Source organism: Cavia porcellus, unplaced genomic scaffold (assembly GCF_034190915.1).
Source record: "Cavia porcellus strain 051 isolate PalLab524CR breed Dunkin Hartley unplaced genomic scaffold, mCavPor4.1 scaffold_428, whole genome shotgun sequence".
Lineage (NCBI taxonomy): Eukaryota > Metazoa > Chordata > Mammalia > Rodentia > Caviidae > Cavia > Cavia porcellus.
The window spans coordinates 84,911-92,677 of NW_026947911.1; the positions used below are offsets into that span (position 1 = coordinate 84,911).

General features: G+C 35.5%; 1 long non-coding RNA gene across 4 annotated transcripts in view; it reads left to right on the forward strand.

Moving 5' to 3' along the window:
* Window positions 1-5,213, forward strand: part of LOC134475181 (uncharacterized) — a 69,016-nt gene extending 63,803 nt beyond the window's left edge. For 2 of the 4 annotated variants that reach the window (XR_010046175.1, XR_010046178.1), the window contains exon 6: window positions 227-5,213. This is a non-coding gene — a long non-coding RNA (uncharacterized LOC134475181). The remainder of the gene's footprint in view (window positions 1-226) is intronic. The other 2 variants (XR_010046179.1, XR_010046183.1) reach the window with 1 other exon arrangement.
* Window positions 5,214-7,767: the final 2,554 nt, after the last annotated feature.

Consider the following 7,767-nt stretch of genomic DNA (forward strand, 5'->3'; position numbering starts at 1 on the left):
AACAAAGTAAGTAGAAATAGTACTACTTTCAAAGTGAAAATGAACAGTAAGAAATCGCAAGAAGATGATTACATATGCTGTTCATAGAAATAGTTAATCAAATACAAAAGTGAAACATATGAAATAGGGATTCAAACAACAAGACTGCAAACAGTTTTGTTCAATTCTCCAACAAAAGCTTAGTAATATGGTTATCAATCCCATATGTGATTTTTTTTCTTTACAGAAATGTCAAGCTAAGGAAATCCTATGGACATACATCTTGGAATCAATGTAAAGAAGTATTCCTTTGTACTGAAGGAGGTAATGTGAATGTGAAAGAAACAGAAACACACCACAATGTTCAGATCCATGAAAAATATTGCAGTGGAGGGAAGCCCTATGTATGCGAGCAATGCGGGAAAGGTTTTACCACACATGGAATTTGTAAGAAACATGAAAGAATTCACAGAGGAGAAAGACCCTACATATGTAAGGAGTGTGGGAAAGCTTGTACAACACATACATATTGTCAAGTACATAAAAGTCTTCACTCCGGAGAAAAATGTTATAAATGTAAGCACTGTGTGAAAGCTTTCAGCACACGTGCTTATTGTGCAATACATGAAAAACTTCGCACTGGGTAGAAACTGTATATATGTAAGAAATGTGGGAAAGATTTTAGCAGTAACATTCATTGTCAAATATATGGAAATGTTCACACTGGAGAGAAACCCTATTTATGTAACAATGTGGGAAAGCTTTTTACAAACATGCATATTGTAAGTTTCATGAAAGAATTCACACTGGAGAGAGACCATATGTATGTAAGCAATGTGGGAAAGGTTTTAACACACGTGCACATTGTAAGGTTCATGAAAGAATTCACACTGGAGAGAAACCCTATGTATATAAGCAATGTGGAAAAGGTTTTACCAATTCTGGAAATTGTAAGCAACATGAACAAATTCACACTGGAGAGAAACCATCTGTATAATTAATGTGGGAAAGATTTACCCTACATGGACATTGTAAGCAACATGAATGTTCACACTCAAGATAAAACCAGTATATATAAGCATCATGAGAATGGTTTGAGCACACATACATATTGCATAATGCATGAAAAACTTCACACTGGGCAGAAAACTTATATATGTAAGGAATGTGGGAAAGGTTTCAGCAGAAATGCTCATTGTCCAATACATTATACAATTTACACTCTTGAGAAACCCTGTGTATGTGAAGAATGTGGGAAAGCTTTCACCACACATGGATACTGTAAAATACATCAATGACTTCACACTGGTGAGAAACCCTGTTTATATAACAATGTGGCAAAGCTTTTACCGCATACAGTCATTGCAAAACACATGAAGGAATTCACACTGGGAAGAAGCACTAGCTATGTAAGCAAATGGAGACACTTCAGCAGCCAGATTTTAAGTGAAATACGTGAAGAAACTTACACAAGAGATAAATCATATGTGTTATGGGAATACTCTCAGCACACATGATCATTGTTACATATCTGAAAGAGCTCACTGGGCAAGGATCCTGTGTGGATTATCAATGTGAGAAATACAGCAATGCAAGTTTGTTGTTAAATACATAGAAAAAGTGTCACTATTCAGACAGTTTAGATCTAAGTTTATTTTAAAAACCCCGAGGAGACCTGAAGAAATAATCAATACAGAAGTTTGATGTCAATATTTGTTCATAAATTTTCCAGAAACAACAAATCTGAGGTGGAGCTCTACTCAATCACTTGTACCTCTCTAGATTTTTTAAAGTGTCTTTGTGCTTCAACATGGCATCTTGTAATTAAACATGATAAACTGAAACGAGCTTTTCACTTTCAAGTATGTATAGTGTCTATGTACTTAATATTTTGTCTTTAAATCTTAATTTTTATATTTTGGTGAATTATGATGTTTATTTAAAGAAAAAACAAAAAGTGTAGAAATAATACAGAGTTTCAGAAAAATAAACAATAAGAAATCACTAGTTGATTAGTTACATATTGTCATCTTAGAAGTAGTTGTTCAAGTTACAGAATTAAAGCCTACAAAGTTATATTCAAATAATGACACTGCGAACAGTTCACCTCAATGATCCAACAAAAACTTATTAATATGCTTATCTGTCCTACACACTTGTTTTTTTCTTAAAGAGGGTAAGATTAAACATGACGAAACAGAAGACAACAGTTCATAAAGAAACAAGGTAAGGAAACAGATTTCAAAACAAGTCCACTGGAGATGTTCACTGTCTATCTTACTGTCTAGTTTTCTTCCAAATAGTTGTTCCCATTTTCACACACATTGAATATATACTGAACATTATAGAACTAATCAAATAATTACAGGATGATGCAAGATTTTTTCGGTCTTTAAGACTGATTTTGGGGACGTCAATAATGACTACCATAATGTCTGTCATTCTCTTTGTAGTAGATGTCTTTATCTTTATGTATGCTGAAACTGAACATAAGAGACTAGACTAATGTCACTCTGAACAGTGCATAGTAGTATTCAGAGAAGGAGAAGCATGAGGAATTGCCTAAAAGAAAAGGCAGAGGACACTGTTAAAAGTGTATCAGGATTTAAAAGCTACAGTAGTCTTATTGCTCTGTTTAGTTTGATTATATTTTGTTCTGGTCTGTTACTCATATTAGATTTGAGGGCACAGAGAGATAACCCAAAAATAGCAGGTTATACCATGGTAACTATCCTTAATTTCCAATTAACTTAAACTGAAAGCCTGTATTACTTACATTATCTTCTATGACTGATCTTATTTGAAACTGGTTTGTTTGAATGCTATTTGGCCTTGACTGTTTTTATTCACATTTGGTATGCTTGCTGGTATCAAGTCCAAGAGTAGAGGCAACTACTGTGAAGATGACAAGATGTAAAAGATATCTATTGGGGGGCTGGGGATTTAGCTCAGTGGTTTAAGCACCTACCTGGCAAGTGTGAGGTCGTGAGTTTGATCCCCAGTACCAAAAAAATAAATAAAAGATATCCATTCCAGGTTTGATTATTAACTGCTTTCACGTCCTACAATGTCTTCAAAGTTGTATTTTTATACAAATAGCTATGTAATGTTTTGCTGAACTATATAATGCCTGATGATGTGGACAATTCTATTGAAAAGAATAAGAGAAAGCATAGTAATACTGTACATCACCTCATATTGTGGTCTTATATATCTTTTACATATCATGATTTTCTAGGAATTGGTTTTGTTGTCTTGTTTTGATCTGTTTTTCCCCATAATACAGAAAAGATAGATATACACATAGAGATTCACACATGGGAGTAATTTCTAACCTATTTATGGGAACAAATAATATAATACACAATGTAATGAACAGATACTCTGAAGAAGAAGAGACACTAAGAAACCCAATGCTAATTCTGTAGCATTATGATATAAAATCGTGTAATACTATTATTCACTGTTCAGAGTGATATTAGTCTAGTCTCCTATTTTTTGGTGAATTATAATTTTAGCACAGATTTTGCTTTAATCTTTTGATGCACATGCTTCATTTTCTCTTTCATAAATGATGTTTCTGAAGTTGATGCAATCTTTGGCATTAAGATATACATTTATAGAGGCTTGGAGCATATGTTTTTGACAAAGTTGTGTTCTTTTCACATAAGTTGTACATTAATGTATGTTATGTTTTCCATGTTGTGATGAGACAAGATACCTGCTGATTTCCTAACATCACTGGATATCATACCATGCACATTATGTTGCCTGATTTTCTTTCTCAGTGGAGCCAATATTTGTCATTTAAGTAAACCTTTGTTTTTCTAACCATCAGAATTTTACCTGTTATGTTTATATTACATCTTTTCTTTGCTAGTAATGTTTCCCCACATGTACCAAAAGTGAACCATACTACTGTGAATTTCTGATTGCCACATACTGATAGAACCATAACTTGTCTCCAATAACATATCACAAAATGTATTAATGTCTCCAGAATTTATAAAATTTGGCTGATTTATGAGTAACCATACTTTGAAATCATTTTTTCTTACATGTGGAGTTGTTTTGGGGGAAAAGGTTGTTATTGGATATATCATGAAAATGCCTTTATTTTATTCCTTGATGCTGTGAATGCATTATACATTTTGTCATTATTACTGCTTTTTACTAAAACACTGAAGTAATGGCATAAAGGGAAACCTAAATTTTGAGCTGTCAACACAGTAAAAAGTATATTTGCAAATTAAGATTCAGATTGTGTTCTGTTTTACTAAATTGTGAATTTATACAATGGCATATTTTTTTATTTATAAGGACTAGTGCCCGATGTTTGTGGTGTGTGCCGATTATCTTTAAACACATATCTTTAAACACTGGGCCATAAGACCCAGTTGGTTTCCTGTGGCCTGTGGTTTTCACTTCCATTTTAACATTCATGTAATTTGTAAAGTGATACTGCAGTGTTGTTGAATAAAAAATCTGCTTAGGTTCCAATAGAATTCTGTTGTTAAAAACTGAGGTTTCATGCAAACACAAGTGAACATTGCATTAAATACCCCTAATCCAGTGAAGATGGCTTGCCCAAGTCTCAGTTATCATTGAGAAAATAAATTGCCTGTTGTGCAATCACCACTAAAATTATATCTATTTTGTACCTGAAGAACCTGATGTACTTCACAAAGTAAAAGATACTGTGAAGTACATTGTCAGCCTCTATGCGCTATAGCATGTGGCTGGATTCCCTGCAGCACATTTCTGTTTACCATCAATGGGAAAATTTGGAGTTTGTATTACAGCTAATAATAGTATACTGAATCTATAAGACATATATCCTGAGTACATGCACTTTCTCATTTTATCATGAAAGTAAGTCTTACTGGTCCTGTTGATGCATGCTTGTAATCCTAGCACTGCAGTTGGCTTAAATTAGTGGAAGAGGAAGTTGAGTCCAACGTACAAATTAGTGTGAACTTATCTCAACATATATCTTCAAGTTCTGCAGATGTAGCTTAATGCTTTAGATCTCCTCTCTTTCTGTGAGTATTTTTTAATGCTCACAATTACACATCATTAGTTGTCCTTTTATCACTTGGCCACCTAGCAGTTATCCCTGAGAATCACTTGGGAAGCACATTTGTTTATGCAGTTTATCCTGAGCATCATTGGGGTCAGTTGTCAATGTAACCCATTCATTCTTGAATACAGTATGAATACATTCATTCTATTGGCCTGTGTACAGTATGAATACATGCATTCTATTGAATACAGTAGAATTGTCACTTTTATATTCCTTGTTATTTTATAAAAACTAACAAAAAGTATGCAATTTTTGATCATTTTGTATTTAAATAATTGCATTGGTAAGGAGTTACCTATAAAGATTAGGCTAAAGGTGATTTCTTTAGTCCCAGCATCAGGAGAGAATGAGGTGGGATGATCTTGGCTTTGAAGCTGACTTTGGGAGGCAACTGCTAGATGATTTAGCAGAATGTGAAGCAAATTGTTTTTATCCCTGCATTTGAAGTTTAAGGAAACAAGTAAGTCAAGGTCAAGAATATAAATGTACAATAGGATAAAAGAATCACTACTGCAAATTGTGATTTTTCTTTCACTCAGGAAATGTACTTTTTTTGGTAATATGTGCAGCAGTCTCAAATATGCCTCTATTAGAGTAAAACATAGTGAAACAAGAAAGGACCAGACATTCCATGTTCTGAATGTAGAAGTATTAAAAAACAATTTTATTAATACTATTGCTGCTATTTTGTGTAGAAAATAAGGTAGGGTGACAAAACAAGCAAAAAGGACTTTGTAAGATTTTAATCCTCCTGCATGAACATATAAATCACAAAAAAAGTGAAACCAAAAGGATGAAGAAGTAAACTAAAGAATGAGAGAAATTTTGCCTGTTACTCCCTGACAGCTAACATGTAATACCAATAGGAACATAAAAGGAACACACATTTTTCAGAATATGTACAAATTGCCAAGAAATACCTGAAGAACTATTGAGCACTTTTGCACAATAGAGAAATGCAAATAGGGACATCATCTCATTGCAAAGAGAACTAATCACCACAAGATCTAAAGAACATTCATGAGACTAAAGGAGAAAAGGAACTGTTTAACCTTGTTGGTGGAAATGTAGGTAAGTAGTTCAACTACTACTGAAGTCAGTTTTTAAAGTATTCAAAAGACTAAAATTAGTAATTCTCATTAGTGCAGTGCTTCCTTTAGTGGGTCTCTTCCTCAAAGAGTTAAGGACATATTGCAGTGATGCATGCAGATTCCTGTTACTGCAGCAATAGTCATTTTCCTGTGAAGAGCAGCAGCAATCACTGCTCCATCACCACCAAATACCAATGATGAACAACAAATACTCACCAGTGTACTCCGTTTGATAAGTGATGTGATATTTTATTGTGAATTGTGCTGTAACTTAGGTTTTCCTAGTAGACTACAGGTCATCATAAATATGATAGTCATGCTAATGTCACAAGGCCATCACTAGGACACTATTACATTCATTAGATTTGATGTATTTATCTTTTTGAGGAAGCATGTTGCTATGAAGTTCAGACTGGCTTTGAGGTCACATTATAACCCAGAGTGGTCTCAAACAATTCTCCTTTCTCAGTGTCTCAAGTACTGGGCTCCACACAAGAGCCACCAAGCCTAGTTTAGAATTGGTATATTAAGTGCATATTCAGGATATTTTATTTCAACTCTTTTTGTTATTAAAGCATTTCCATATTTTACCTCCAGTGTCTGAATAAACATCGGCCTTATTGAGATGGTGATGTGCATACCACCAGCCTCCTGACATTCTCTGCTGGGTTCAGCTTCCAAGGACCTGCACCTGCCCAGGAGGATCTGCCCTCAAGGCGTGTCATCAGACCCAGTCACAATGTTGACTTAGGGCAGGAATTGTGTAGGGAGACTCATAGTGGTGGCCAGGCTTTAATGTACCTCTGCTGGACTCCGTGTGTCTGAGTGGCTGGTGGCTGAGTCTAGTGACACCTCTGGGCTCCCTCCTGCCTCTGGGCCCTGAAGGCTGGGGACAGTGAGCCCAGTTGTTTAATGCCCTTGTCTTTGGCATTTGCCAGCAATCATCCTGAAGGCTGTGGAATGAGTGAACCACTTTTTCAGTCATTCCCACATGTTCTACCTATGCGAGATCCTAAGGCTGGGGTCTTGTGTCCTGGGAAAGCAGCATAACATGCTCCCTGTTCACTCTCTAGAGCCAACTGTCTGTGAAGACAAATTCACCAGACCAACGTGCTTGCTGGCCTGAGCCTTCAGAGTTCTGTTTGGACCTGTCTCCAAGGAAGTAAGGTCATGCACTGGGGTCCAGAGTTTGGCCTTCCTCTGTGATATCACCTTTCTTTTTGTTGTGGAACAAATCTATGTCCTCCTTAGAAACAAGAAGTTAAAATGCTAGAAAAACTGTGTATACTTTTAGACTTTATTACACTTTGAAGATTTTAATGCAGCAAACATGTAGATGCTTCAGATGTGTCAGGCTGGGTGCCAAACACAAATTTCCATCCAAAGGGTCCATTGTCTCAGAGGATGAAGGACTCATTGTCTTCTGTTAAAGATTTGTCAAATGTTAGGATGACTTCCTTTCCTGGGCTTGTGTTAGTTTCCTTTCAGTTCCATTAGGGAGCAGAAAACCCATAATAATTTTACCAAAGAATGTGAAGATCTCATAACCCCCATGTGTCCAGGGGAGGAGGATTCATAGCCAGTTCTACTCTCACATGCTTATGAATGATTATT